The following is a 10,321-nucleotide window of genomic DNA, read 5'->3' as shown; positions in this document are numbered from 1 at the left end:
CCCATGTTGGCCAGTCTGGTCTCGAACTCCTGACCTGAAGTGATCCACCCGCCTCAGCCTCCCAAAGTGCTGGGATTACAGGCGTGAGCCACCACACATGGCCTCGTTTTCCTTTTATGTGAGCCAGGGGCATTAGGGAACAGGGCCACTCAGAGTCGTAGCATTGGGCCTTGTAATGACCATTTCTGCCTGAGTAGACAAGGAACCAGAAGGAATCTGGAGGGTTTCAGTGCTACCTGTACTTTCTTGAGTAACTGGTGTGTTTCCTTGTGGTATAAATGCCAAGGAGGCAGATGCTCGGGAGGTTCACATCCAGCTTCTCTGAGCTTTGGGGATTATGTTGTCAAGAGAGACACGTGCTCATGCTTTGATGCTTGGCTGTCATGCCTAGGCCCTTCCATAACATTGTTCATCTTCAAAATCCACTGTTTATTTAAATTCCTACCTCTTCACTCATATGGCAATTAGAGAGGTTGATGGCTGCCAGGGGCTTATTAGATGGAGTCAGAAGCTTCTCTGAGCACCTGTAAATGCTTTCAAAGCATCCAGACAGTTTTTCAGTCTCTTATGGAGAAAAAAAGGGGTGACCTCTACTGGGTTCTCAACCTAAGACGGTCTGTTGGGGGAATGTTGCAGTCACCTATCATTCTAGGCTGCCTCGGCCCAAACCAGTTCAGTGACCTGGGGTAATGGTTAACTCTTGATGACATTTCCAACAAATTTGCAGTTTTGAGGATTAAGCACAATCTGCTTCCCCAGGAAAGCTGTCTTGGTGAGGGATCCCTGGGACCATCCCCTTTTGCTGGACCTAGAGTTCCCCAAGTGAACAAAACCTAGTCTCCGGGCTTTCTGTGTTCATTAGGCCCGCCACTATGTAAGGGAAAAAGAATTTCTCCTGGAGCTGATATTTTCCAACATGTTGAGCAATGAGACCATGTGAGGGCATATGAAAAGAAGTGAAGGGCTCAAGTCAGAGGGAAACTTAAGTAGTTGAAATCATAGACCTTTGTGACAGTGTTGATGGAGGCAACTTGATTAAGGTGAAGCCACTGGGCTCTGGGCTCCAGTGCCATGTTTGAAATGAAGAATGCGATTTTCCTTTTGGCCTGTGTGTTTAAAGGGTGAATGGGATACTTGTACATGGGTAGCTCAGCCCCTGCTGGCCACAGGGCCCTGCCAGGCCCTCACACAGGTCTGATGGCCTTCAGGGCCAACTGTGCACCTGGTCTAGGATGCTGTTCTTACACCTGATGAGACAACTAAAGGACTGTTTCCTGAGACGCTGTGAGCTGTTAGGACAAGTCCATCCAGCCTTCTTTGTTTTTTTGTTTTTTTGGGGTTTTTTTTGAGACAGAGTTTTGCTCTTGTTGCCTAGGCTAGCGTGCCGTGGTGTGATCTCGGCTTATTGCAACCTCTGCCTCCCGGGTTCAAGCAATTCTCCTGCCTCAGCCTCCCAAGTAGCTGGAATTACAGGCACCCACCACCACACCCAGCTAATTTTTTGTATTTTTAGTAGAGACGGAGTTTCATCATGTTGTCCAGGCTGGTCTCGAACTCCTGACCTCAGGTGATCCACTTGTCTCGGCCTCCCAAAGTGCTGGGATTACAGGCGTGAGCCATTGCACCCAGCCCATCCAGTCTTTGCAGTCAGCTTCTGCCTTTTGTCAAACCTTCCTGGAGTGGAGAGGGACTATACCCCATGACTGCCCATTGGGCAGATCCTCCTCCTCCTCCTCCTCCTCTTCCTCCTCCATTAGGCTCCTCATGGGTAGAGGCCACAGCGAAGTGCATCCGTAGTCTATCCATAGCCTGTGAGTTGTTGTCCCTGGAAAGTTCCACTCACTTGAAGAAAAAAAATAGAACCTTCTTCAGGATCCACCTCTGGAAGTGGGAAGTCCTTAATCAAACTAAACACCTTCACAAGTCCTTCTGTAAGCTCAAGGGGAAAACAAATCAAAACACAAACACACCACAGTGGCCTGGACTGCAGTGGCATTCGGCTGAATGTCTCTGAGGGCACTGTGAGGATAGGGCCCTGGTTAGACACAGGGGACCCCCTTCTTTCTCCAAAGGCAAAGTACAGGCTGCTGTGGGTCCTTCAGATCTGCTGCTGTTTCAGAGCATAACGCTGCATTGTCCCTCAGGACCTTTGGAAACTATTCAGTATTATATAGGTGACATATCTTTGTTTTGTGGTGGAATTAATATAGAAAAAAATGAACCATTTTAGAGTGAACAATTCAGTGGCATTTATTACCTTCATGATGTTGTATAATACAACTACCACCTCTATCTAGTTGCAAAATATTTTCATCACCAAGAAAGAAAACCCCCAACCCATTAAGCTACTACTCCCCAATCCTCCCTCCCCCACCCCTGGCAACCACCAGTCTGCTTTCTGTCTCTATGGATTTATATTTAGGTAGTATTTCTGAGAATCCCAGTGACTCTATTTTCTGAACTAAAAAAGAATCATGAAACATTAGCACGGAAAATAAACTAATAGAGACTAGTGGTACTGTTTCCCCTTTATTTCCATACTTCATAACCTTTTCATAACCTTTATATAAATGGTCTCATTCAGTAACCCAAGAGACAAGTGTTGCTGGATGTGTTGGAAAATCTCAACTCCATTAGAAATTCTTTTTTCTCTATTTATTTTATTTATTTTTGAGATGGAGTCTCGCTCTATTTGCTTGGGCTAGAGTGCAGTGGCACAATCTTGGCTCACTGCAACCTCTGCCTCCCAGGTTCATGCGATTCTTCTGCCTCAGCCTCCTGAGTAGCTGGGACTACAGGCACGCACCACCATGCCCAGCTAATTTTTGTATTTTTAGTAAAGATGGGGTTTTGCCATGTTGGCCAGGCTGGTCTCAAACTCCTGACCTCAAGTGATCCACCTGCCTCGGCCTCCCAAAGTGCTGGGATTACAGGGATTAGCTACTGCACCTGGCCAGAAATTCCTTTTTTCTTACACAGTGGTGTGTCTGTTCCACTGACAAGTACAGTTACTACCTTGAGCCAGTGCAAATGGCATGCATTTGTTTCTCAAAGATGGAATAAATCTGAAAAGACAGACTTCATTCACTGATAAAAACAGACACCTTGTGTTGTAAACATAAGAGAATCACATTTTAAAAAATTAGTGTGCAGTTGGAGACTGTCACCATTATATTCTTACAGGGATGAGGGAGAAAATATTCATTAACAAATATTTTTGTGTTCCTACTAAGTGCATGACACTGCCAAAGGCACTCTTGGGACACAGTTCTATAAGACACTGTTGATGCCAGTGTTAGAAATGAGGTGTCTCTATTTCACAGTCAAATGTTTTCATTGGAAATAGCAATGAACTAAAAACTAGAAGCTGCCCTCAAGGAGGTTACAATCTGGTTGGAGTGGAAGGAGAAGGAGCACAGACATTTTGGCCTGTGGCAGGTGGGGGGATTTCAGAGACGATTCCATGGAGGAGAGAATCCTAAATTGGAGCATGAAAGTGGGACGGCTATGGGTAAGATGGAGTGGAGCTGGGCACGGTGGCTCACACCTGTAATCCCAGCACTGCAGGAGGCCCAAGGCAGGTGGATCACTTGAGGCCAGGAGTTGAAGACCAGCCTGGGTAACACGACAAGACCTCGTCTCTATAAAAACTTCAAAAATTAGCTGGGCATGGTTGCATACACCTGTGATCCCAGCTATTCAGGAGGCTGAGGTGGGAGGATCACTTGAGCCCAGGAGGTGGAGGCTGCAGTGAATTGTGATAATGCCACTGCATTCCAGCCTGGACAGCAAAGTGAGACCCTGCCTCAAAAAAAAAAAAAAAAAATGGATAAAGAAGAGAGCAAGCGTGCCTGGCCAAGGGAACGATCTAACACAAGGGGAAGAGAACATGGGTTGGCTTTGGGGGCTGCGCAGGAGGCCTGGATGTCCTGAGCATGGGCTGATTGGGGATGTTGGAAATTTAAGCTGCCAACCTGAGGCAGGCTTGAACCTTTCTGTAGTCAGTCTATCAATGCCTTTTATTGAGTGTCTATTTGTGCTAGGCCCTGTTCTCGGCTCCAGGAAGACAGAGGGGACAAGGAAGCCTTAGGGCCCCCACCCCCACTGCAGGCCATTGTCCTGGCCACCAGCCATTGTAGAATAAGTAATTACAGGTTCACGAGTGTCTGAGAGAGATGTATAAGTCACCATGGGGGCAGGTACCAAGGGGACTTTCCCTAGTCTGGGGATGGTAAGAAAGGGCTTTCCAGAATCAGTGGCATTTAAACAGACCCCAAAAGTAAGAATAAATGAGAGCTTTATTTCTAGGTATTGGGAGCTGCAAAAGGGGCAGCTGCATGGGGGGGGAGGTGATGACACAGCCGCAGTCCCACTCTAGAGAGGTTATTGCAGCAGGTGTGCAGGAAAGGTGGGCGGCGGGAGGAAGGAGGCCCCGCAAAAGTCCGCACTAGCAGTGATGTCAGAAGGACGTTCCTGGGGAAGCCGAGTCTGAGAGGTCTGGTTCCAGGAATAAAAACTGGGAGGCAAGAGGAGGAGCTGGGTCGGGGGTGGGAGGCCCAGGTCCTGAATTCGGTTTTAGGCATTTAATGCCAGGAGCTGGAGGACGTGCAGGTGGGTGCCACCATCACGTCATGTTTCCACCCTGCCCTGGGCCTGAGCCCTCTGTGTTTTCCCAGCCAGTGTTCTCTTGTTCCCCAGAGGGGCTCCCCTCTTCTCAGGCCCCCCAGCCCCCTCACTTTCTACAGACGATGTCACCTTCCACCTCACAGAAAATGGAGGCCATCAGAGGGCATCTCCTCCATCTCCCATCGCTGCCATCTGTCTCCCACCTTCCCTTCTTCTCCTGATTTGACAGAGAAGGACCCCTCCTGCCCCCAAGCCCCTTCCTTCGCCCAGCTCTGGGTCCCTGCCGTGCTCCTTCTTCTCAGGGACCCTCTTCCATCAGCTTCCTCCTATTCTTATTTTGTGGTTGACGTCTGTCTTTTCAAGGGCCCTTTCCCATCAGCATTAAATGTGATCAAGTATCATCCATCTTAAACATGACAAAAACCGACCTTGGCCCCACTCGCATTTCAGCTTCACAGCCGAGAATCTTGTGAAGTTACCTTTACTTACTGCATCCACTTCCTCACTGCCACTCTTCTGTCAGCCCACTGAAGTCTGGCTTCCCCTCTCTGCCCTGAGACTCTGTACTTCCTTGTGACAAAATCTTACACAGACACATCTCAGCCCTTATCATCTTTGATTACTGCCCAGCATTTGACACTGCTAACTACTTTTTCTGTGAAATGCCTTTTTTTGTTTTTAACTTTCCTCTCCCTGTCCTTGACTCTCATCTCTTGCTCAATCCTTATATCAATGCAAACACCCCCAAGTCCTGTCTGCTCCCCGTGTGAATGTTCTATCCTGCCCCACTGCCTCCGTCCTAGTGTAAGCCCCTCTCGTCTCTCATCCAGACAACCACAGTCATCTCTAGTCCCCACTTTGCAGCCAAAACAAACTGATATGAGTGTTCACAGCCTGCTATTTCCTGCTGCTGCTGCTGCAGGTTCTGGGTCCCTAAAACCAAACTGATTATTTCAGACTCCTGCTCCAAGCCTATTGGAGAGGTACTTCCATTAGGATTCCATCCAGCTGCCTGTGCCTGAAAACCCAAATCAACAGAACCTTGAGCATACAAGGTTTTCTTCTCTTATCTGAAAGTCTGGAGCCAGAGGTTGGGGGAAAAATTTGCTCTCTGGGAAGAATTATTTTGTTCGTTGTCTGTGTCTCTGGGCTCTTCCTTCTGGGAGGTTCTTCTTGGTTCACTAATCTCCATGGCCACCCTTGATATGGGCATTGGTGAGTGGGCTCCCCGGGTATTCACAGCCTACTTCTTGCTGCTGCAGGTTATGGGGCCCCTGGATTGTTTTAGGATTTAACTGTTAAGGTTATGACAGACCATACTCACTGCTTTTTAAAAAAAGTTTTATACATTTTCTTTAAAAGCTTGGTAGGTTTTCAATCTATTTGCTTCTAGTCAGTTTCTTAAGCAAAAACCACAGCTAAAGATCTAGCGTAGACATCATTTTCACACCACATGGGAACCCAGGGTGGCTTGAGAAGGTTAAGTTCAAACCCTCTCTGTGACTAACCACACCAAACCACCAAGTTTACTTTGATGTGAAGACCTCTGGATAGATATTCAAGGAAATCTCTTCCCAGGGACCTAAAAGGACCGCCTGTTCCTCTCTCTTCTAAGGCATCTTCACCCTCTGGGACTTCCAATGGAAGATAGAAGATTAGGATGCACATCTGACTTCCTTCCCCACCTGCTTTCTCTCTGGCCTCCTCCTTGCCATCCTTTGGACTAAAGGTCAGGGGTTTCTCTTCTATTCTTTTCTTTAGGTAAAGCCCCATGATTAATTTTGTCAGGGCTTCTTGATATCTTAAGGAGGGAGCTAAAGACACCAGAACATCTTTTTTCTTTCAAAAAGAATGTCTTTTGAGACTATTGTCTGGCTGAAAAATCTTACTTTGGATGTCAGAAGCTATTCAGTATCTTTCTCTCCATTTTTTTCTTGATAATCCTAGTCCCTTTCACCAAGGAAGCAGATGTTTGAGCTGAGCAGGAAGAAGGTCATATGCACAGAAATGCAAAAGAGAGATGCAATTAATCCTATTTTTCAAAATAGGATCCTGTTTACATCATCAAGGACTTCCTATTTTGCTTAGGGTAAGTCCAAAATGTGTAATAGGGTCGTTCTGGTCTGAGCCCTGCTTATCGCCCCAGCCTCATCCAATCAGTCTCCCAGCCTCACACTCTTCACCGCAACTACCCTGGACTTTTCTCACTTCCTTCACCACAGGTTGCTCAGGACGTTCCCAAAAGCTTTAGTGTTGGTCAACTCCTGTTCATCTCCCAAGTTTTGATTTCAAAGTCCCTCCTGGTCTTGAGAAGGATTTTCTTGACTCATAGCATCCCTCAGAGCACCTTACATCCTTGTGATTAATTCATTAATTTTTTTATGGTTATTTTTGATTAAACACCTCTGTTTTCCAGTAGAACACCAATGGCAGGAGCACAAGAATGATGTTCTGTCTGCTGGGAGCCTCGTTAGGTCATCATTATCCCTAGTCTGGATTAGACAGATGTGTTTCTAAAACGCACATCTGTGCAAAACCCTTCAGTGGTCCCTCTTTTTACTCAGGTGGCTCTTTTTACTCAGTCAAACTCCTTTATGTCACTTCCAAGGCCCTGCATGATCTGGCCCCAACTTCTTCTGCCCTTACCTCCCATCTTCTTCAACCTTCATCTAGACCGAAATATCACTCAGTGTAATAAAAGGGCTGACCCTCTTGCCTGCAAGTCTCCAGATGTGCTCTACCCATTTTTTCTGGTAGAGACAACTCCTATTCATTCTTCAGCTCTTGGCTGATAGATTGCCTGCTTGATTCATTAACTTGTTCACTCATCCCCATTCTAGTTGCCAGGAACTACCCTGAGTGCTGAGGAACAGTGAGAAAGACAGACCCGGCCCCCGCTCCACCCCGCATCTGTCTCCTCCGTGTTGTCTTCCCTCACAGCCTCACCTCCAGGCTGAATTAGTTGTCTCTCCTCTGGGTCCCTGGCTCTCTGTAAAGCTGCTAGTGTTGCCTTATCACAGTTTTAATGACACTTAACCTGTCTCTCCCCACTGCTAGCCTATGGGCTATTTGTTGAATGCATCTATGACTCCTCAAAGTACTCTGCTAAGGGTAATTAAAAGGAATAGGAGGCTGAGTATGGTGGCTCACGCCTGTGATCCCAACACATTGGGAGGCAGAGGCAGGAGGATCACTTGAGGCCAAGAATTCGAGACCAACCTGGGCAACATGGCGAAACTCTGTCTCTACAAAAAAAAAGTTTTAAAAATTAGTTGGTCATAGTGGTGCATGCCTGTAGTCCCAGCTACTCAGGAGGCTGAGGTGGGAGTGTCTCTTGAGCCTGGGAGGTTGAGGCTGCAGTGAGCTACGGTCACGTCACTGCACTCCAGCCTGGGCAACAGAGTGAGTCCCTTTTTCAAAAAATAAAAAAGAGAAATAGGAAATAGCATAGAATGGAGGAGCTGAGCCACAGGTGCTGCTGGTGGGCGCACAGGGCAAGGTGGACAAGGGACGGGGAAGGAGACAAAGGCAGAAGAGGTCCCTTCTCTTCCTCCTTCCTCGGGGAGTAATGGAAAATAACTTGGACCCAGACACAAAAGGCCACATGTTGTATGATACCATTTATTCTATTACCAGACTAGGTAAACCCAAAGAGACAGAACACAGATTGGTGGCTGTCCGGGGCTAGGAAGAGGGCAAAAAGCGACACTGGCTGCTTAACGGGGATTGGGTTTCTCTTTGGAGTGATGAGAGTGTTTTGGAACTAGATAAAAGTGGTAGCTGCACAACATTGTGAATGTGCTAAATGCCACTGAATTGTTCACTTTAAAATGGTTAATTTTGTTGTTTTTTATTTATTTTATAGAGACGGGGTTTCTCCATGTTGGCCAGGCTGGTCTCGAACTCCTGGCCTCATTTAATTCACCCACCTTGGTCTCCCAAAGTGCTGGGATTACAGGCATGAGCCACCATGCCTGGCCTAAAATGGTTAATTTGTATGTTATGTGAATTTCGCATCAAAAAGAGACAAAGAAAGAAAGAGCTTGGATCTGGAGAGAGGGGAGTGCCATGGGGGCCTTTTCTTCTCCTCGTCCCTGATGACGTTCCAGTGACTCCTCAGATTCTGGGGCTGGCCGGGTCTCTTCTGACTAGAAAGAGGGCCTTGCAGAGCCACCCGGGTCCTCTCTGGGCACAGGTAAGCTTGGACAACTGGACATTGGCCCCTGCACATGCCAGGGCACTGCAAGAGCATCGCAAGCTTCTCAGACACAGGACCTGGATGGATGACAGTCTTTCCTTCATGGAGCAGAAGAAGGATGCCTCAGGAAGCTTCTGCACCAAGAATGAGGCCTCAAAAGCAAGGGTGAGGAAATGTGGGAGTGTTTGTAAGGGCATGGGATTGGCTTGTCTAGCTAAGGGGACAGTGTGGTCAAACAGAAACTACCCAGAGTATGGAACCAGAAGTGCTGCTCTACCAACTAGTAGTTGTGTAATCTTAAGCAAGTCACTTTCATCTCTGATTTAAAATAAAAGTCTTGGCCGGGTGCAGTGGCTCACACCTGTAATCCTAGCATTTTGGAAGGCCAAGGCTGCCAGATCGTTGAGCTCAGGAGTTTGAGAGCAGCCTGGGCAACATGGCAAAAACCCATCTCTACAAAAAATACAAAAAATAGCAGGGCATGGTGATATGTGCCTGTAGTCCCAGCTACTTGGGAGACAGAGGCAGGAGGATCACTTGGGCCCAGGAGATTGAGGCTGCCGTGAGCCATGTTTGGGCCACTGCACCCCAGTCTGGATGACAAAGCAAAATCCTGTCTCAAAAAAATAAAATAAAATAAAGTTTCATTCATTGCCAGTGGGAATGCAAAACAGAACAAATACTTTGGAAGACAGTTTGGTGGTTTTTTTACAAAATTAAACATATTGTTACCAGGCGACTCAGCAATTATGCTCCTTGGTATTTACCCAAAGGAACTGAAAATGTACATCCACACAAAAACCTGCACACCAATTTTATAGCAGCTTTATTCACAATGGCTAAAACTTGGATGCTACCAGGATGACCCTCAGTAGATGCTGAATAAATAAACTGGGGTATATCCAGACAATGGAATACTATTCAGTGCTAAAAAAAAAAATATGAGCCATGAAACCACAAAAAGACATGGAAAAAAACTTAACTGCATGTCTGTAAGTGAAAGAAGCCAATCTGAAAAGTAAATACTATATGAGTCCAAAGATATAACATTCTGGAAAAGGCAAAACTATGGAGACAGGAAAATGATCAGTGTGGTTATCAGAAGGAGAGGGAGGGATGACTATCCAGAAAACAGAGGATTTTAGGGCATTGAAACCATCTCATACTACAATGGTACATACGTGTCATTATGCACTTGTCAAAACCCACAGAATCACAACTGTAAGAGGGAATCCTAGTGTAAACTATGGAATCCAGGTGATAATGATAAGTCAGTGCAGGGTCATTGATGGAAAGAAATGCACCACTCTGGTTGGAGCTGTTGACAGTGGAGGACCGTATGCATGTGTATGGGCAGGGAGTATCTGGGATCACTCTGTACTTTCTGCTTAATTTTGCTGTGAACCTAAAACCACTCTAAAAAATAAAGGCTATTTTTAAAAATTGGTTTGAGACCAGCCTGGGCAACATAGTGGGACCCCATCTTTATAAAAAATA

The sequence above is a fragment of the Pongo pygmaeus genome, chromosome 12, assembly GCF_028885625.2.
Source record: "Pongo pygmaeus isolate AG05252 chromosome 12, NHGRI_mPonPyg2-v2.0_pri, whole genome shotgun sequence".
NCBI classification, from domain to species: Eukaryota; Metazoa; Chordata; class Mammalia; order Primates; family Hominidae; genus Pongo; species Pongo pygmaeus.
Note: the sequence above shows the minus strand (reverse complement) of the source record.